General features: G+C 39.1%; 1 protein-coding gene across 1 annotated transcript in view; it reads right to left on the reverse strand.

Moving 5' to 3' along the window:
• The window catches only part of GRID2 (glutamate ionotropic receptor delta type subunit 2), a 1,139,199-nt gene that overhangs the window by 368,573 nt on the left and 747,479 nt on the right, over window positions 1–23,147 (reverse strand). The window lies entirely within an intron of this gene.

Below are 23,147 nucleotides of genomic sequence, written 5' to 3' on the forward strand. Positions count from 1 at the left end.
TTAAATAATATAGTATGGTTATAAATCAAACAGAAAAAAAGATGAAGAAAATGTTAAGCAAGTACATATTTGATCATTTTTGTGCATTATTACTTTTGACTGCTGGAGTTTGATTGATGATTTAAAAATTGTAACGGAGAGCATGAATTTTCCAGCACCTATTTTTGACCTATCACAGGAAAGTCATCTTAACTAAGCTAGTAGAGGTCATGAAAGCAATATGAAGATGACACTCTGACTTTATATTATAGTGCAGGTAACTGTTGTGATTACACTCAAAATTTTGAGATAAATGGTAATTTATTCAAAATTGCTGTTTTAATGTGAGAATTTCATTTTCTTCATTTGTTATATTTTGTGTCTTTTAGGGACCTCTTCATCATCGGGGGCTGGATTGCAGTGGTTGATACCTAATTAATAGAATAATACAGCATTACTGTGGTGTGGGAATTGCCTCTTCTAAAAGCAGCTGCCCCTGTGATCAGTAACAGTGCTAACAAAGTATCAGTAATACAGTCCTTACCACCTACGTGCTGGTCTTGTGCATATGCGTGACTTCTCTAAAGTCCTCTTCACTCACGGGTGTACAGCTCTCAGCATGGGGAGGAGGGTATGGACGGTGCGCGCGTGTGCCACTGCCCAACTCTATCTGCATGTATCATAGACATTTATTTTAATAGAATTAAATAGTAGATATTAAAGAAATATTTTATACCATAACTTTTATTTGTCAGAGCAGACCTTTTTAAAAAACATATTTTATTGGATCTTGTCTAATGAGCTGATGAAGTCAACAAGCTAACATTAGGGTTCATTGCATTAGAACACAATGCAATATAGCTGTCTAAAATAAACAAATATAGCTGTGAATACAGATAACCTTTACATATCTACTAAATGCGGAATAGTAATAAACATAACATCTCTGTGTATTATATTAAAATACCAAATGCTCCAAGATTCTTTCCTGTTAGTCGCACTATGTTATATCACAAAGACATCTGGCAGCTGTGTGGAAAATGTGTTTTCAGCTAGGCTTTCTCTTTGTATAGATTAAATCCCCTATATATTAAGTATCTGATATTTACCTCTCTGTAGAAAATTATAAAAAACAAACTTTCAAGTCATAAAACACCAGATTATTTAATGGAATGCTATCAACTTCAAAGTATTTCTCTAACATTTTGAAATTGCATAGTACTCTATGCAATAATGTACCATTACTTGGTTGAATGGAAGGACAAGAGATATACTGTATTACATAGCCCAGTGTATGGCCAGTGCTTGTTCAACAGCAAAGGATACTGTAACAATATGTTCTCTGTCACTTTGAGTTGAATGAAGTTAAAAAGTAACTTCTACATCACATTGATTTACTTCCTTGGAATCATCATTACCACTCTATTTAAAAAGCATACAATAAAAAAAGAAAAAGCAAAGCAAACAAACAATGTAGCATTTATACTTTCTTGTCATTTGATTTCTTTTAAGATCTCACATTTAATTGAAAAGTTGCCTCTCAGCAGAGTAAAAGGCTCTCAAAGTGCTCAATAAAAGCCATTACAAAGCTAATTGAAAGGATTAAAAAAGTACTGCAGTAAAGTTCACAAGATACTGAGTTTTCAAGTGTATTGTTAATTACATTTGTATGGTAGTAGTATAACATAACACAATGCTCTGGTGCTTTCATACTAAAGTGAGCAATACAGTAAAATATAATTTTTACATATAAAGAAGTAATAGTTTATCTAATAATTTGCACAAATCAGCTGTCCCTGCTTTATCTGTTTAAACAGCTGTGCAATGTGACAAAAACAAACATAAATAGGAGACATTAGGCTTGATTCAGAGATGGACGCAGACGCATAGCAATTGCATTTTTCAACGGTAACCCATCTGTGACATTATGCAAATGCCACTACAAAGTCCTTCAATGGTGTACAACCGTGTGTATGAATGTGCAAAGACTGAGACACCCACTTTCAGCATCCATACATGCCATAATACCGCCTGGTTTCCCATCAGTATCCACCATCTGTTGCACAATCAAAACTTGCACCAGCCCTGTGGAAGGTAATTTCTTCCCCAATGGCCTACCTGCCTTTCCAACATCAACCCATACTTAACACTATTGCTCATTTATTTTTCCTCTCCTGTCTTACAGCTTCTGCAACTTGCTTCACTGGCTCCAAATCCCCTTTCCCACAACCCAGTTAAGACCAGAGACCTAAATCACTCTCCCCTCCCTACATTGCTAACCTCATCTCTCTTCACATTATATTTCACTAGGGAAGCCAATCCTGCCCCATTTTTGTAATCCCAGGATTCAGAGTTGAAAAAATCTCAACCCAGGATTCTAGAGATGAAGTTGATATTCATGGTCCCCACAGGTAAAAATAATAGACATTGAAGGCCCCCACTGGAAACAAATAAAATACATTCATTGCCCTCCAGTCCCCCACTGAAGAATGACCCTGAGCCTGACCTCACCTGTCACTCTCAGTCACTCTGTGTCACTCATCTCTCAGGCTCACCAAAAGACCCCAAATGTCAGGGAAGAAAAGAGAGGATCCACCTCCCTGTCCCTCCCTCACCTGCCTTGTTTAGTCACTGGCCTGAAGTGTCTGACTCTGGACAGGCATGCGGCTGCATGACCTACGACATCAAACCCCCGCATTACCACTTTAGGTCATGGACAGGGCTGCCCCTGAGCCACCAGAAGACCTCATCATTGCCCAGGCCAGAAGAACAAGATATCACTAATCGTGTGCAGATGAGCCACTGTGGTTTAATCCCGAAATCCTGGGATTTTTTATGCTAAATCCCAGGATCCCATGGATTGGGATCCCGGGATTGGCTTTTCAACATTTCACCCATTCTGCTCTTCTGCCAACTTGCTACCTCACCTACACCCTGATCACTTCCTTTCCCCTCCAAGATTTTGCTGGATGTGAATTGATGATGGCACTGTTTGTTTACCCATATGATGGGTACAGGTTCATTAAAAATTTAATTGACTCCTCTTGCGTTACTCACAACCACTTGCTCCTAGAGCGAGTTTCCCTATGCTTGCTCCTGTTTTTTGTCCTACCCAGTCTGTGGTGGTATAGTAATGATTTGTGTACTTATGGTTAACTGTTGTGCATTGTACTTATATTTGCCTACTTTGTTACTTTCTTATTTTGCAATGTTTTTACAATTACCAATCTGCATGGTGCTGCAGATTCTTAGTACATAAAATGTAATAATAATAGTAATATACAATACTAGGAGGTCATAGCCACAGGAATAAACTTGCCCTCATTTCATCAATAAAAGCAGTAGTATCACAGCATTCCAATCAGATCAATGTACAGTACACACAAATAATACACACAAAAAATGTATATAAATATTTAGCAATTTATTCAATAATACATATTATAATTAATTTAATGACATTGTATATCCTATTATTGCAGAAACTATGAGAATAATGTCTAACAGTGTAAGATAATGAATATTACAATAAATGTATATTATCTCAAGATTAATACATCAGTTCTCAAAATATGCACAGTGATCATTTCACTTCTCTTTCAGGATATGGCAGTATAACTGTGCATGTGCGGTGACCATTGCAGGGGAGGGTCCCTACAGAGCCCTCTCTTGATAATTTCAGCGATCTGTAGCCCATAGGCTACAGTGGCTAATGCTATCAAAAGATGGATTAAGCTCTGGAATGCTAAGCTTAATTTGGCAGCCTAGTAGCACCGAGAGAAACCAATGGGGGCTGCTGTCGCTGTCGGATATGGACTGTGGGGGATACTTATTATTTGTGGGTACTCCCCAAAATTGGGTGTTTTCATTAGATATCCCACAAATATTATTTGACAAAGAGGCTCCTTTTTGATTCATATGCATCTTTGGTAGCTTTATAGTAATTATTGTCCAGGGAATGTTGGGATATCTTGGACAATTACTGGTCTAATGACTTTTGTAAAGCATGCATACCAATCACAGCCTATCTATATTCTAACTGCAAAACAAAGAGTTTCTTTTAAATCCCTACAGTATTTCTAAAAGAAACAGAACTACTGTAGCTGTGGTTAGAGATTTCCTTGACTTGAGTTATTTGGCACAAGACTTCTCTTTGATCCAAAGTGGAAACCTGTGGATTTATTTTTTACATGGAAATGTATTACGCTGGCCACTTATTGCTGGTTTAGCTAATTAATCCTGTTTATCTTTACACATATAATTTAGTTTGTGCTAGCAGGAGGCACTGAAAGGAAATGCAGTTTCATAGGCAGTTATGTTAACATAATTCAACTTGCTCATGTCACATATATTTAGATACAAGTACATTTCAACAGGGCAAGCTTTTTATCTCAGCTTTTTGAGGGACAGAGTCACCTTAATTTAACAGGTAATTCGCTACCTTTAGCTAATCACTGAGTTATGAAGCTTAATGCACTTTTGAATGCCTTTTAGTCTAGCTTTGCACAGCACACTGCATTTTGGAAAATACTTGTAATGCACTTAATTCTATTGTAGCAAGGCTGCCAGGTGTGAAGATGTTTTAACCTCTTGACTTAATATGTGAGTGGCATGAAGTATTATTCACCCTCAGGAGCTTTTGTAATGCTTGTTTGATGGCTGTAACAGCTACTAATGAAGAGGAAATTTACAAATAAAAAGTCAAACCCTGTATTAAAAAAAGATTATAATTAAACTAATACCATAATAATAACAACAACAGTTGCATTAAATGTGTTTGCTACAAGCTTATGCTATTCATATCTGTATGCCACATTTTAAATCATAATAATTGTAGTTGGTATTGCTGTGATATGCCATTCTGTAATGTCAATGGTGAAATCAGTACATCTATGTGTAGCCAGTCACACTTGAAAGGGGTGGAAAGCAGAGCCTCATTATCTATTATTTAACCTACTGTAGGTCCTGTCTAGGGCCCATGTAACAACTGAGAGGCCTTGATTACTTTAGCCTGAGTTTATGAACTTTTTGTTTTGACAAATGAACTGGGAAGGGGCTCAATCCAGTAACTTGTCTGAGGCCCCATGGTGTCTGGTGGGAAGTAAATAAACCATTCATAATTTCATCTAATAACAGGATTTATGATTTGATGGGTTTTTCAGCCCAGACATTTGAATAGACATGGATCAGATTGCTTTGGTTTATCAAACTATATTATTACCAATAGCAGTACAACAAAACCTATAATTCTAACCAAAGATTCCTAAATATTTACCAACAACTGACCTGATAGAAATAAATATTAATCAAACAATGTAATCCATAAAGATTGGTAAGGTACCTGTAGGAGCACACATGGAAATGGATTGAGTTTCAGTGAAATTCAGTTGTTATAGTGCTTTAATGATCCATGATGCTTCATACTTGCTCAGGAGCATGTACTAGGAGAAAGGTCCAGTTATTTGTAATACTGTAGTAATAATAATAGAGAGCACCAGATGGCTATTGCAAGAAATAAACTATGCTTTCAGGATTATTATTCACTATATTCATGTGTATGGCAACATCAAACAGGATCCAACTGTTCAGGCCACCGGGCCAAATGTCTGGATCACTTCCACTTGCATTGCAGCCTGTTTGATCGTTTTGGAGATTACCTCATACACAGGCCAATTACATTCATATTCTAACTGACTGTGCCAAATAATACGTCAGAGGGCAGCTTCAATAGGAAGTGAGATGTTCAGACAAGGGCTGGGTCTGAGGTGTAGCTTTAAATAGGGCACTCCTGGTTGTCATTGGAAGAAGGGATCATGTGAGCGCAGCACTCAGAATGTGCCTGGACAGATTACTCACCTGACTGCATCCAATATTGGCACGCCCATGAAGCCAAGGAAACTAGAAGCAAACAGGTGATCAGAAAGCCAGGAGAGCTACAGCCCACCTGAATATGACAGTGTCTGATTGGATAAGAAAGACTAAGACCCTGGTTTGTAACAATGCTTTCTTTATGTTCTGCTGCTCTTCTTGTAAAATTTGATTATTAGACTGGTGAACATTTTTCTTTCTACAGTTTTTGTACATTTACAGATGTACATTTTTTCCTTTATAAAACTCAATTTGAGCAAGATATAGTTAAGTGCAAGTATTATAAATATAAGCTCTATAAATATGAGTACTATAAATATAGTGCAATGACTAAGTCATTTTTTTAAAAGGACTAACTACTTTTTTGTGATGAAAGGAGTATATGTATGAGTGTGTGTATCTATGTGGAACCTCATATGTTGTAGTGGGCAAAGAAAAGCTAGGTGTAGATGGTACCTTAGAGCTGAGATTGGAGCTTCATAGGATCTCTCTTTTGCAATGACTGCATGAGCTTTATCCACCTCAGGCTGTACAGAGTCTTGCCCCCATAAACACAGTAAAATTACATAAAGTGACATCCTTGGTAAATGGAATAATCAAGTATATTATTAAAGGGGGTAGGAGGATGTAGATCCAGTGTATGAAAATAATGATCACCAAACATATGATAGAAGATTGCAGCACAAAAAGACTATTACTATTCTATAACATGCATGTACTTGTAATCCACAACTGGTAGTAGCAAAATGCTTAGCATCCAATTATGTTTTTTCCTGATTCCAGAGAGCAATAGCTTTGGCTTCCAATGATGAGGTACAATAAACACAGTTCCACTTGTAATACATCCCAATTATATTCAGCATTGCACAGTAGTAATAACTTCCAAAGGGTTCTTTAACTTAGCTTAGTATTCACACAAACTGGCTGCAGCTCTTTATACTAATAAACTCTGGCACTATCTCTCTAGTAGTTCAAATAAGATGAATATCATGCTGTTTACTTAAACTCTGTCTCTTGCACAAGTCAGGATTAAACAATACTTGAAATGTAGCACATCTCAGTGTCTCTCAGTAATTCTTAGTGTCGTTTGATCATTCTCAGTATCTCTCATACACTCTCACAATAGCTCTGTAACAATTCTTAGTAGCTCTCAAACAGTTCTTAATAGCTCTAAAACAAATCTTAATAGCACTGCAACTCGGTAGGAACATCTCCCTTTTTACAGTTTTTACTCACTCAAGCCTCCACGTATCTCAACTATGGCTCCCAGTGTGACACACTGTATCTGGCTCTTAGTCTTAGCCAGTGTTTCTACATCAGTCACTGAGTGCACCCTCAGTGGGTTTTCAGTGTCTTCTGTCACCTCACCACTTCAGTGATAATGCATTGCTGTCTCTTATCATTCACAGTAGACCTGTGGCATCTCACTTTACTATGCTCGCCACTCATTGGCACCTCCTGCTCTCAACTGTGCATGTGCAACAACAAACACACTGAGCCTGATTCAGACCCGCATGCACCCAGCATATGGCAATTCAGCTAAGTGAGGTCAAGGCAGCCACTCACACGGCAAGGCATAAGCACGCCTACTATGTATTGGTGAGCGATCAATTTGTGTTTACAGACACCCACCAGTCTGTCTTTAGCTGCCCACTAGCGAACGTCACCTCCAGGAAGTATATACAATGATAGGTACATCGGGTTCCATTGGATCTGACCGCAGCGATTGCGGTTGACTGTATCCTACCGCAAGCACTGCGAGCACTTCACAACCAGGTGATGTATACTATGACGGTGCCTGTTAATTATGCACGCCCCAGAAATGGCATGAAAACACTCTGGCATGCCTGCATCCGCAAAACCACTCCCCTGTTACTACTGTCCTGCCCCTGTTACCACCCACAAACGGCCTCTCCTGTCACTCATTCCACTAGGCTGTCTTTGCAGGGCAAGCGAGCACATTCCGATCGCTCATACTAGTTTGCACACGCGCACTGCGAACTACACACATGCGCACATTAGCAAACATCGTCTGCAATGAGTGGGAGCTTGATAGCGAGCAGGTCTGAATCAGGTCCACTGTCCGGTTGCTGGCTTGTCTCAGTTTTGTCACATAATAGTTTGATTTATGTATTGCTGGTGGCAGCTTTATGTATTGCAACTTCTATTGGCTCCGGTCAGAGTCAAGGGTATCACATCTATTCACCTGACATCTATTCACCTGACATTTAGAAACTCTGTGCTAGAAATCTTGGCTTTAACTTGCTGTATTTAAAAAAAAAGGTGAGTGATGTGAAGGTAGTATTCAAAAAATGATAATGCTACTGATGCTTTGGGAAATTTTAATAAACATTCCAATTGCATTTGTTCTATAGATAAATTCTTTGTGATTTTATGTTAAGAAGACTTTTACTTTTAAACATGTGTGTGATACATTGCTGTCAGCCTAACAATTATGCTACAGGGATCACAGACTTTTCATCTTTTATTTAAGGCACCTTTGACCTAGTGCTACTGGAGCAGCTGGGAATTACTGATATACCAACTAAAAGCTGAAATATTGATGACAAAATTAATATATTTATGTTCTGAAATTATACCAACTGTCCAGTCATATAAATGTTATTGCAGAAACCATTTTTAGAATTCCGGCAACTTATTTGTAAAAATGTTATGAATAATTTTTGTTTTTAAGTATATGCAATGCCTGTATATTCTGCAGTGTTTCATTTCTCAAAGAGATTTAAATAGCTGTTAAAAATTTGCAAGTTCTGCAATACAATTCTGGAGGAAAGGTTAAAAAGCCAGTTTGGATTTAGAAATTATCAAAACTTTGCAATAACAATGAATGAAGATATTACTAACTCCAATTTAATTTTATCTTTTATTTATGGCCGCTTAAACTCATGAAAATGATGATATTTGTGTCAGTTTAAATATTTCTGAGTTTCAAGACATATTTCCCCAATGGTATAAGTGGGATTATTTATTAATGCTGGTACTGTATCTTAACAAATGGACAGTTTCTTGCATGTAGGTACCTGATCACTCACAGACCTCCTAAGTGTTTTTGAACTACTTTTGGCTTTGAAATTGTGTTGATAGTATTGTTAAAGGGAAACTGCACAATATTTATATTTATCAATACCCTTGCTCTATTAAATTAGTAGAAATTGTACATTCTCTTTGGTTTAGGAATGGATTTACTGTAGTCACTACCACTGGTTATGTCTTGAACATAATAAAAACCAACAAAGGAGAAATCCCCTTTATACTAAAAGTTGCCCCTGATACCCAGAGTTTAGCATGAATCATAACTTCGAAACAAGGTTTTATATTGATATGATATTGAGTAAACAGAATGTAATGATAGCATACATTAATAGCCAGGCAGTACTGCACCTCCTAAAAGTAATTGCCAAAAGACTATTTTCTTCTCAAAAGTAAAAAAAAAGATATATAATTTTAAACCCTGTCATATAATTCTCTGGCATTGTCCTAAACAGAAATCTACAAGAGTCTGAAACCGGCATAACAATAATTTATTCAACCCTTAGTTGGCAGCACGAAGAGATTTGCAGTCTCTTAAAGTTTCTCCCCACCGTGAGTCACAATATATTTTCCATCAGACGAGGTAGCCATAATTTTAGCTTCTGCTTAATGAGGAACTTGTTGAGATTAAAGTGGTTAAGATCTTATTATCTGGAAAGCATACTCCAAAGAAATTATATGCCACACATGAAGACCTAATATGTATTCTAAGATGAAAATCCACATACCTGGCCTATTCATTATAGATGATCAGTAGGTTTTATATGGATACATCAGCTCCCCTTGGTGGGTGAAAATGCATATAATGAGCCTACTGACTATACAGGCTGCATCAATGATACTTGTTGTAGGTGAAGCTTTGATGAAAGGCAAATTAACCCATTCCTTGGAATCTTTAGTTGACTCTAAAGCTGCATGCTTTAAAGCTTTTGGCAGGGCAACCCTTATCATAAACCAGATAATTCTTTATTTCTGGCAGCATAGATGGTGTAATAGTTAGCATTACTGCCTCACAGCACTAAGGTTTTGGGTTTGATTCCCACCATGGCTTTAACTGTGTAGAGTTTGAACATTCTACATGGGTTTCCTCCAGGTACTCCATTTTAATCCCGCAATCCAAAAATATACTAGTAGGTTAATTGGCTCCTGACACAAATTAACCCTAGTGTTTTTGTATACATGTACAGTAGTAGGTAATATAGATTGCAAGCTCCACTGGGGCATGGACTGATGTGAATGGTCAAATATTCTATGCAAAGCTAATGTGTGCGCTATATAAATAACTGTTAATAATTTAAAAAAGAATCCTTAACATACAAGGCAGACCTTGCTCCAAAATCTTTAGATTTTCTTAACATGTTAGACCACTTGATTAAACCAGTTCCAAATTTACTATGGATCAAAATCCTTTCAGAGGCCACTCCATCAAGGATAATTTCCTGAAATACCAGAGGTTTAGGCCAAGAATGCCGATACTTTTGCGCACATACTCTAACTCATTGACAAATGGCTAGTGTCAATTTCCTGAATTTCCTTTAAAATAAAATTGGAAAATACCTTTGCTCCTCTTTTACCAAATTACATGGAAGATACCCTATCTGAGTAGCGGCAGATCACCACAGACAGCAGGAAGGTTCACTCCTCCATGTAAGGTTGAAATTGTCCAAGTGGTGCAGTCTTCCAGGGCTAGATATTACACAATAGTCAGATAATTTAACTCATGGTGAATTCAAAGGAACTCTACTCACATTTCATCCTTTCTACATCTAGCCTTGAATTTCCTAACCACTAATACAAGGTAGCTTAAGCTTAATCTAACATCATATTTTATGATTTTGAATATCTTCTTTAGTAATTCCTAATTTAATGGAGAAAAAGTAATCTCTACATCTGCTTTGTGGTATACATTTCTCGAGATCTATTTTAATTAGAGACTCCAATATCTAAGAGTTACAGTATATCCTTCTTGGCCCTTATTAAGATAAATTCTAATAACTTGTTGGTATCTCATAAACTAGTATCTTTTTTTGCTTTACCTTTTGTTGGTTTAGGTGCAAAACCAATTGTTAGTCACATTTCGATACCTGGTTGAACCAGATTGCAATGAAATAACCCATTATTTGGAAAGGACACACTAAATCATTCTCTGTTAGTCTTATATTGGAATTTGACATTGTCCAAGAATCTAATCTAAGTTATACAGTATCTTGTTTGTCAGCCTACAGGACATTTACATTGACCCTCAGAGGGTGTATATTTCTGCTGTTTTTGACCTATGAAAGCACTATCAGGGTATATACTATTAAAGGTTTGCATGCCTGGGAGATACAGGTACAGATCTTGTCCTGTTCAAGAGCCACTAATTGCACAGTGAAGCTACAGTTTCAGTCAACTGCAGAAAAGATTCAGCTTGGCACACCCCTCGCCACCTCCCTCATCTTGTTTGAATACAGATGTCAACATTGAAAAGACTGAATTATTTTTAGGGCGAGGGCAAAACCCAATTTTAGTCCTGTCACTTAAAGGTGACAGTGTATGCTGCATTTATTCTGTGTTTCTGGAGTGTATTCATCTTTAAATGGAGCATGCAGGCCCCACTGTCTCAAGATTAATAGATACGGGATGCTGCCTGCGCTAAAATACCTCACCCAACACAGAGCATCACAATGGCTGCCATTCAATACATAGAGCATAGCAGTGACTTCTGTAGAATTCAAAGAACATCACAGTAATTCAAAGAACTGAAGTGACTGCCAATATAATGCAGAGAATATCATGGTAAACATCATACGGTATAGTGCAGAGAACATTGTGGTGGTCACCATCCCAGTGACCATAGTGTTATGCAGAGCACATGGCAGTGACTGCCATATAATACAGTGAACATTATAGTGACCACCATATAATGCAGAGAACATTACAGTGGGCCTGATTCAGCAAGGAATGCAACTGCGATTATGCACGCAATCGGGCTATTGTTGCATTCTGCGCATGCATCGCAGTGTGCGTGCGCGAACCAGCCACTGCAATCAGGACTGCGATGGCAATGACTATGCAGACCTATCGTAGAGTGATTGACAGGAAGTACCATTTGGGGGAGCTGACAGGGTGTGTTCGGGGAAATGCAGGCATGCCAGTGCGTTTGAACGCCATTGTAGGAGCATGCGATGCCATACGCAGCTTGGGCTTTCATTGCGTGTAATGAGGTTAACAATTTCTAAGTAAGGTCTGACCTTGTGCAAGTGTGCGTGAGGCTCAGATTGTACTCAATGCTACTGATGTTTTTGCAGACTTGCAAAGTATTATGGATGTGTCTAAAGTATAGTGGGAATCCTTATGTTGTGCTGTGCTGGCATAGCGATCGCAGGGGATTAGCATATATTCACAGTGAGACTGCATGCATAATCGCTATTGCCATCGCAGTTGCGATCCGTACTGAATCAGGCCCAGTGACCGCTATATAATGAATGAAATACTGAAACCCAGTAACAAAGGGTATCACTTAACCCTAACCATTGTAGAATCAGACAAGCTTCTTATGACAGATTAAACAGTGGAGCAAGCCTCACTAATTTTCTATTTATTAAATGGAATTACCTCTTAGATATCTTAGATCCTGTGTTCTGACTCAGTTTGCACAGTTCTGTCTGCAGTAGTAGATGCTTTTTCAAGGTTAGCTTCGTGCCACTGTCTGCTATAAATCTGATTTGTTGTCATGGTCCCTGCCAGCATCCCCCTTCATTTGTCATCCCCCCTCATTTGTCATCTAGGACAAGTGCCCTGGCTTTCCTCCCCCAATAGTTGTGCCCATTGGTGCAGACACCACAAAAGCATCAGCTAAAGACTTAACTGGTGAAAAAAGTATGCAAGTCTTCTACTTGCATGTGGCAAATATTATTGTAGAGCAATAAATCTACAACATATTAATTTCTCAGAGCAATCACAAGGTGTTGGTAGTCTTCTCCCCAGTTTTTGCTAGGTGGCAAGCTTCCCAATAAGAAAAAAACTTTAGTTTGCAGGAATTTTTACCAGAAAACTTAATTTGCTCTGGGGAACAGGATTGCTACCTAACAACACCTTCCAGCCTTTGCGCATTGCTATGTCTATCTTTTGCCTCTGGAGAAACAGTAACTAGCAATATTTCATCACTCCTGCATGGTAAAGCAAGGGACCAGAAGAGGCCTCAGACCACTGAGCCCAAGTGTCAGGTTTCAGCCTCGGTTCAGCTGTTACTCACCACAGCGCTGACTTCCCCTGACTTCTCATGCAGGCAGACGTCAGGTGCGGTGGTGAGTGATGCACTGAGGATTATGCCTTAGGTGCCCTTGGAGACGACAGTGTCACCCTCCTTTACCTAATGGTGAATCTGCATACCTTGCCCACGTACTCTGTACATCCACTAAGTACAACTACAGTGTCACTCTCCTGTGCCAGCTGTGCATCTGATACCTTGCCCACGTACTCACTACAACATCCGAGTACAACTATAGTGGCACTCTCTTGTGCCAGCGGTGCATCTGATACCTTGCCCGCACACTCAGTAAAATATCTAACTACAGAATCCTCACTAGTGTTCTTTCAGAAGTACACTCTCCTGGACCTTCATCGGTGTTATCTCCCTCCATTTCCCACCTGTATCGGATACCTGACCAAGGGGGGCAGCTTAAAACCATATCCCGCTTGGAGGGGTCACTGGTGAACACCTCTCAGCAGGTTAGACTCTGCACCATTGGTCAGGTCTTTCCAACATCCGATACTTGTGGATGAAGAGGACATACATCCAGGCCCCTCGCCTCTTATTCCTTCCACAACCCGGGCCCTCAGCTTTCAGCTCCTCAGTAGGAGATCCTCCTGAGCCAGTCGTGACACCAAGTAGTCAATTACATTTTTCATCCATTCTGCACAGTGTCAGCCTTTGAATAATAGGTTTCTTTTTCAAGTATGGTGAGATTACCTACATTTCTGGATTTATCACTGTTCCTCTTTTGGAGATACCTCACAGAGGACGTGATATATAACTGAGACTTTACTATTGCATTCAAGGCTACAGCTCTGTGGAACTACTTGCTACTTATGTGCCAGCTGAGCTGCTTTAATACCACCACTACCCATACAGCTTACACAGCAAATCACACTGCTGGTTATCGGTGACTTCATCCTCCATCACTGGTACTGTGCCATTACACTAGCCCAAGACGCTTGGCCATGGCTCTAAAATCAGCTATTTTGAGCAGAGCTGGGGGATAGCAGCATTGGTAAAGCTGACATTTACAGTAGCCATACTACAGGCAGGAGCAGCGGACCCCCTGCGCTGCCGAAGCATTTACCTTTTCCAGCATACAGATCTGCCTCCTTAAAGTTTGTGTTATAACGTGGTATATTAACTGCCATTAATTGTTGGAATATCCTCATCTCCAGATCGTGAGCTATCACTATATTCACATCACAACAAATGCTGACAGTAACGGATCTCATCTATTATATATATTTTTTCGATCTATAGGCATTGGTCTTGAGTTCTACTGTTTTACTTTTTAGTCCTATGGACATTTTTTACATCCATAGATCCTACATTGGATACATTCTTGTTAATTAGAATACACTGTATTTTCAGCTGGTTCTGTACTAGTTTATCCTTTTTATATTCACCATCAGCAATAATTCTATACGATAGGTTTAATTTATGTTGTATGTATTATGTGACAGCAATTTGCACATGCTGGAGATTACCTTTGTATTTGATTGATACATTTAGATCAATTATTAAATATGGATATTTATTTCTCATTGATTGGGGTTTTGTGTTTGCAACGCTCATCCACCACCCATATATTTTCTCTTATAATTTTTTTTCTTGTTTTTCTAATTAAATTTATAGTATAGCATTACACTTATTGCCTGATTCAGCAACGATCGCTATTCTGCTAATACGCACGCTACGCAGTTGGTAATATCAGCGGTGAAATGCAAATGTTTGCAATCGCATTGCGATCACAGCCTAACATAAGGACACCCACTTCCCCTTACTCACATCCATATATTTGGGCAACATAGTGAAATAATCGGTAACATCGGACCCATACCACAGTTAAGGCAGGTCAGACCTCACTCAGCGATCCTTGCTGAATCCGGCCCTATGTTGGGTCACCTTTTTATATTCTACATGGATCCAATCTGGTTTGCCATGGATGAACTCTGAGATGATCCCTTTGCAGAAATCTGCTAATTGATTCACCTTTGCACAAGAGTGACAGATAAGCACAAATTTCCACCCTCATCTACTGTATGTTGTAGAACCATGACCACTGGCTGCCAATCAGAAGAAGCGTGGATGAAGGGAAGCACCACCATGTTCAATGCCACATACAGTAATTGACCCTAAGGATGGCAGGTAAGTGCAATTTTCCTGTCTTGAATCAAGCAGCACTCCATGCTACACCGCTGCACCCACCAGGCCTTGGAAGCGGTGAGTCAAGGTGGGGAGCTCAGGTCAAGGGGGAGATCCTTTTGTACTGGGCCCCATGATTCCTGATGGCAGCCCTGGTTGTACAATATTGTACTAGCACTCAGAACAACATACAGCATTTCACACTTTACAGGCACGCACTTTGTCTTGTTCACATTTGTACATGGGATTATTGTATGTAAGAGAAATTGAATGGTGTTTTAACAATTGTTGTGTAACTTAGTCTTTATAATACTAAAGAAACATAAATCAATATACAATATATATAAATATAGCTCTGACAAAAGTTGTCTAAAAAGTACTCATTGTGTCTAGTCATGAATCTATAAAGAAATGGTTCATTAAAGGGCTAAAGAGAATGTACAACTGAGATTCTCACTCACCCCTTTAATGCTCGCCATCATGCTTTAGTAAGGGAGGCACAATTGGTGATGGTCAGTGATTTCATGTCCACAGGACACCTGCAAAAGTTCCAGTGAGTAACCAGTGAAGCCTCAGAATTGCAGTGGAACCATATCTGACTGTTGCATGCCAGGAAGAAAAAGGAAATGCAGTATCCCCACTGGTAGATGCTTAAATGTGAACATACACTTAAAAAGCAATTACTGCATGTGTAGCAGAAGGTAGAGCTGTATCATACTTTGTTAGCTATCGGTTACATATGTGACAGCTTCTCATTTAATCTTCCCAGGTAAATATCACCACTATTTTCATAACAGGAGAGAACACTATTCCAGTGTGTGTTTATTTCTGGCTATATGAAGAGGTGGTGGTAATGATAGTAATTTATCTAACCATCAAAAATCCGGTTACAAAAAATAGACTGGCACATTGCATCTGCCTAGCAACAAGTAAATATATTGCACTGCATCCAAATGATATCAGATCTGGAATCAGAAATAGATACAATGTACTAATATTACCTTGCATAGGGAATAATGGCAGTTTAATCATGCTTAGGGGCTCCAACATGCAAGCATTGTAAAACAATCCTAATTGAAAGTGTACAATCCTAATTAAAAGTGTACGCAAAACCTTTTACTTTCTCTGAGCATTTACAGAATGACAAGTGTTCATTAATGCATCCCAAATCACCCTGGTGCTATGGTGTACTATGGACTTAATGAGTCTTCCCGTAGAAGTTCATTGTATTTTACTGCAGGTTAATGCTTCTGAATGTTGCAGTCAATATCACATTTGATGCAAAGAGAAGAGAGCACGTGTCATAAAGTAAGTTTTATACAGGTCATTTCAAGTTACATTAATCTTTGCAATATCATCATCAGTGTGCATGAAATAGGAACTTACTATCCCCATTAAATGCTTTAAAATAACATCTGGCTAAGATAAAGAGGACACCTGTCATGGACTTAAGCTGCAAGATCCAAAAATTGTATTGGTTTAGTTTTTAAATGTTTTAAACTGCATTTTTTATTATTTTTTTATCGTGGGGAGGGGGGCTTTACTGATATTTTATTACGGTCAAATTCCAGGTGGTCTACTAGAATACACGAGTCAAATGTACATGTACCCACAGAAATCAGTCAGAAATTTGTTTCCGTTGATAAACCTGCATTAAATAATTTAATCTATTTATACATAATCTCCCATATTCTTGTACATCATCCTTTCACCCAAAATCCTGTTTACGATTTGCTATGCATAAACTAAGTGGCAATATTTGCATGCTGGAAATAATCTACAAACAATATTTGGATGGAAACCTTCATTTTGCCATACGTACTGTAGTAACACATACTGTAGGACATATTTTGTGATAGTATTCAGTACATAGTATGTATACTACTATTTATGTGTGCTTGCTACTTAAATGTCTCTATATTTTTTAAAAATATCTGTGCCAAAGTGGTAGGAAAAAGGATTTATTTGATGATTTCTGCCAGATCCCAGTTGTGACATACCCCATCACTAACTGCGTCATACTTGGCGGTGTCGTGAGGATTCCAGGGGAAGGGGAACAAGATTGGCCTCCTTCCCAGTTCACTTGGAAGCCATGGCAAAATAATTGTCCTGGTATCTGTACATGGGTGAAGCTTCCTTTTTGTATGACAGTTTTAGTTGCTATTTCAAGTTTCCAAAGTTTGGGCACGTATCGCTTATGTCTCCTGAAAATGCAACAATCAGCTAGGGAATTCACTGATGTATTGAGGGCAAAAGTGGGCAAAGGATATGCAGTTGGGTCAGATAATTGAGCATTTTGCCTAGCTGCCGGTGGCTGATTTGGTTCGCCTCATGACTTCAATAAACTAAGTCTGTGCTTTAATTGTTTTTAATTAAAACATGTATTTTGTCAATGGAGCCATTGCCAAATAAATGGGAAGATGGGATGCCTGTCTCATCTTCACCAGTCACACATCTGTGACCGCATTGTCAGGTCTTTTTGGGTATATTTATATTACACATCACTGGTGCAAATGTGTCTGCTCGCTTGACAGTATGTGCATAATAATGCAGGCACTTTATTTAGTCTTGTATTATTAGTTTGATCATTATTGCTGCAGAGATTACCAGTATAACTGGTCTTCTACAATGCTCATTTATGTCCTAAGGCATGTTCTCCAGGCGAATCCACCTTTATGTAGGTTCCTAGTCATTGTGCCCAATAATACAACTACAGTATGCTATTGTACACTACTTCATACTCCAACTGAGGGTGACCTCAAATGAGCAATGACCTTCTGCCTACTAAACCTGGAGATACACAGATCAATACAGACACTCCACTTCATGATCTGGATCTGATGCTGGTTCTGTAACTAATTTAACCAACACATTTATTGAACACCCTTCTCAGCAACTGAATTGATCTGCTCTTCTAGTGCATTATCGAATGATCATCCTGTTAATGTAATATTTGCTCTGACGAGGGATATTTTCACATCAGGATAGAGTCGCACAAAATACAATTGCAGTCAGTATAATAAAAATCTGTGCAAAAAACCTGACCAAATCTGCATTTTTATTGCCATCTTTAGCTGTGACAAAAACAACTATAAAAATAAAGAGGCAATATTCAATCTACGTACACAGGGCCTGATTCAGCATGGAGCGCTTTTTCTGCTTATACGCACGCACTGTAGTTGCTAATATCAGCGGAGCTATTTAAATGTGTGCATTCACTTTGCGTATGCAGACTGATATAAGGACGCCCACTTCCCCTTACTCACATCTGTATTCTAGGGCAACATAGTGAAACAATCGGTAACATCGGACCTAGACCTCACTCAGGAATTGCTAACTTCTGCGCACACTATGCGACCTCAGGAGGCGTCTGGTATCGCAGTGGCTAATTTATGCACACCCATTCAACGGTGTTGTAACGCACTGGCATGCCTGCATTCGCCCGACCACCCACCCATCACCGCCCACAAACGGCACTTCCTGTCAATCACTGTGTCATGCATCTGCATAACCTCTGCATACGCAGTTCTGAATTTAGTGTCTGGCTTGCGCACGCACACCGCGATGCATATGCATGTGCAGTGCAAATTAATCGACTGATTGCGTGCATATTAGCAACTGTGTTCCTTGCTGAATCGGGCCCATTGTTTGTCGTCCTGTATATGCAATCAAAGCAATTGTCCAAAGTAAGCTGATAGTTACTATAAAACCCAGCATTTCATAATCATGACATAAGTTGTATGGTACCTAAAGATGTGTCTTCATACACTTAGTGTCAATATGCAATGTGGCGCAAGACACCTGGCCAACTGAGCTGTTATTAGGTATAGTGTACAATCTTTTTCTTTAAATTATGCATCTTAATCGCATCCCACACACAGTGATGCACTACTTAAAGTGTACTAGAGGCATTGGACTGCAACTTTAATAGCACAGGAATTAGTTTTAAACACATAAAAAGTCACAGATGAAGCACAACAGAACTTGGTAGGGGGAAAAAGCCATAGCCGCTGCATCGTAACACTTTGTATACAGATTCAGACTAATTCGCACATTGATGTACAAATGTCGCACATGAAATTGATCAGTGTATTTTAGCAAAGTAGTTTTCTTGCCTCCAGTTGTTTCATTTACTTGAATAAGAAGCAAATTTCAAGCAAACTAGACACTCGGCATGGCCGAGTCACCCGGGACTGAAGCCATGGTGAATGTGGACACATCTATATATACCTATAAAGCTGTGTGCGACCTAATTGTATGGTACCTGTATCTGCAGATGAGTAAAATTTTTTTGGGAACCTAATCATCATCGGAGGTGGGACGGCCCCTGATAAGTAAGTATCCAACTCGCAGCGAGTTGTGGTTGCGGACACTTAAGTAATGGAGCAATTCATTTTTTCTCTGGTGCGGGGACAGATGCTCCAAAGAAACAGCCTTACTTAACCCTTCAGAACTGGTGCATGTGTGATCTGAATGCTCTGATCTCTCTTTGCAACCCCGGAACTCCTCGTAGGAAGAAATGTGGTGCCGGGAATCAGCACAATCTGAAGATGGCATTGATTCTCGAAAGCAAACTCCAAAAACGTTTTGTTTTCAGAGTTTGCTGAATATTAGGCAGCAATAAATATAAAGAAACTAGCATTTCTGTATGTGTATTGAAATCATGGTGAATGGGCCCCTCTGTATATTACTCTTAATGGAAAGGAATTAAAGCACCAACACTGTATTTAAAAATAGACAAGAAATAATAATTTGTTACCAAAATAGACTGTTCTAAGACACTGCTTATTGCTTATCAGGAATCATTTACAAGTATGTAAGTAGATAATTATATATTTTTAATACAGGGTGACACCACATATATTTCAATTACGGAAACAAAGCTCAATTAAACAGCTTTGTCAGGATATCATGCCAACAATAAAAGTACATTTTCTTATTAACACAATAACATATTTAATTATTTAACGCAAGCTGCCATTGATGGCCATGATTTGGGTTTACTTCAAGCTGTTCTACATTCACAAGTCATAGTGGCCACCTCCAGTGAACCACAGAGAATATCTAGATCAAATCAATAAAAAGAGACAGACAAAGTTTCCTGCAGAAGGAGGTAATCAAACTGCCTTTTCAAGAGGCTGAAATTCATCTGAAAGAAAGCTGTATTCTTAGATCATTGCCAGCAGCCGGAGAGAAGAATCCATTTTATAATTATGGATGTCAAATGGATTTTGTTTGTTAAGTAGGCTGTGAAATGCAGGCAGATACTTCCAATCACTGGCAACAAGTTTCTTTAGAACAACCGTTCTTGCACAGAAAACTTCTCTGATAAAGGCCAGCATTATTTTCTTTCTGTAGCTGTATATGTAGCAAAGGCCCCTTCATAGTGATACTTACATTGCCAAATCATATGAAAAGTAGTCTCAGTCAATGATATGGTACTTTCAACTGAACTCAAAGACCCCCATTCCTCCTTAAAAGTTCTCCCATTGGCACACAGTGATAAAAGATTGGACTGTTCATAGCAGCTTTTTCCTATAAACTTGCTTCTTATTTGCATCGCAGATACAGTGAAACACCGCTCAGTATATACTAAAGATGCAGGCTTACGACCTTAACCACTCAGGAATTTATTTTAAACATGTACAAGATGCAAAAGAAGCACAACGGAACTTGATTTGAAAAAAATCTTTGGCAGCTGCATTGTAGTACTTTGTATCAAGATTCAGACACATTCACACACAGGAAAAGGTGAAACCACCCAGCGCTAATGAACCAATTTATCCAAGAGTTCTATAATAATTTATTCCCCTGCAGCATTTCTATTAAAAGGATAATTTGCTAATCCCACAAAAAAATAGCAATTGGATAATAGAATGTGCTGGTGAATAAATGCAATAGACTTCAATCAACATAATAATCTATTAATTCACCATAAAAAGTAGACACATATAAAACCAATAAATATAGCATGCAAAACCATCGCAAACAATACAATAATACAATGAAAATGTACCAGTACTTAAGACAGCTTGGATGTTTGTTAGCTGTATCCCAAGCTCTAGAAATATTGTAGCATTTTGAATTAGGAATTAAATAATGCAAATGTGGGATACGGTTATCGACACCCGGGATGCCGATTGCTGTAATCCCCATCAGCATCGGAGGACCGACCACGGAATCCCGACATGGCTGGAGATACTGACACTGGAATCCCAACAACCTGTATGTAAGTTTAGCAGGGCTGGATAGGTGTTAGCCATGGGTGGGGGAGGATTTGGTTTAGGCACCCCGGGGGATGTAGGCTTAGGCTGCAGGAGGGGGGAGGTTAGGGTTAGGGTCCAGACAGGGGGGTTAGGTTCAGGCACCATCAGGGGGAGGTCAGCATTAGACACTAAGGGGGAGGGTTATGGTTAGGCACTAAAAGGGGAGGGTTAGGTTTAAGCACTTACCGGGAGGGTTAGGGTGCGGGCTGGGGAGGATTAGTATCAGGGTACAGAGTACGTTCCCCTGTCGGGATTTTTCTCATCGGGATGCTGCTGTCTGTATAGTGACAGCTGGCATCACAGGTGTCGGGATATCATACCCATTCCGTAGATGCAATATTCAAAATCCTCTTGATACAAAGTTCCAATTTGTCTTACTGTAAGATTACTTTGGAATGAATCCTAAAGTCAATCCTTTTTATGTATAAGCAGAGCTTAAAGTGCAGCAACTATTATCATCCATATGAAATGCAGCCTCTGGTAAAAAAGCAAGCAATGTCTCTGAACTGTATTAAGTGCAAAAAAACGTGCTCTGAATAAACACTGTCTGAAAACTTGCAACTGTTTCCTGTGCCACACTTCTCTGTCTGCTGCTTTGCCCCGGCCTGGCCCCACTCTGTCTCCAGGGTCGGAATGGCCCACAGGGGTACAGGGGAAACCCCCGCTGGGCCCCACTGATTGATGGCCCATCCCCTCCTCTAGGGATCAGGTTCAAGACTGTGCACTTGAACTACACATTATACATATGTTACATTATACTGCACAGGTCTATGGTGTATTTTCTATAATACATTGCTGTTATTAATCAGGTACATTATCATACATGCACCAGCAGTATTTATTATATATGCATTTTTAAAGGTCCCAGTCAATGCACTCTCTAATGGTTAGCCAAGTCTCCCCTAAGTATGGGCCCCTGTTAACTGCATTCCCCCGGTGCGCCCTTCATGCCCCAGTCTGACATTGTCTGTCTCACAACACCCACTCACTCTAACTGGTGGGTGATCCAGTTAGGATCATCGATTACAGTCTGTTTGTAGATGAGGGAGAAGTGTGTGCAGCTGCAGCTGCCTTGAGTTCATGAGTTTTGGCTGCAGGAAGATTGTATTCCTTCAGTCACTGATGGGCAATAAGGTTAGGATTGCTCTTTTGTACATGGGCTGGAAGGAGGAGAGTAACCAGAAAGGGAAGAGGAGCAGACCAGATGTGCTGAGTCAGATGGCTTTTGAAAAACACCTGCCCCCCCCAAAAAAAAAAAAAACTGTGGATTTCTATCTGTGCATTTTTTCAGGTCAAGAAACATTGCTATATGTATTAAAATGTCAAAGAAAAACAGCTTGGCATAAGCAAACACTTGTCTGAGTATTGGGTAATAGCTCAAAGCAACCTGTATTTCATATCAATCCTGCAGTTATCCAGTTTATACTTTAGTAATTCTATGTGGAGAAGGTAGCATATGACTATTGTTGAATAGCAAGATATTGTGAAATATCTTGAGATGCTTTGTCCCTATTAGGTAATGCACTTATAAACAATTAGATTAGGGATTATATTCACTTTAAAAATAAAAGACCAAGTCAACAACTTAAAGACTA

The sequence above is a fragment of the Taudactylus pleione genome, unplaced genomic scaffold (assembly GCF_031769625.1).
Source record: "Taudactylus pleione unplaced genomic scaffold, aTauple2 ptg000055l, whole genome shotgun sequence".
Classification (NCBI taxonomy): domain Eukaryota; kingdom Metazoa; phylum Chordata; class Amphibia; order Anura; family Myobatrachidae; genus Taudactylus; species Taudactylus pleione.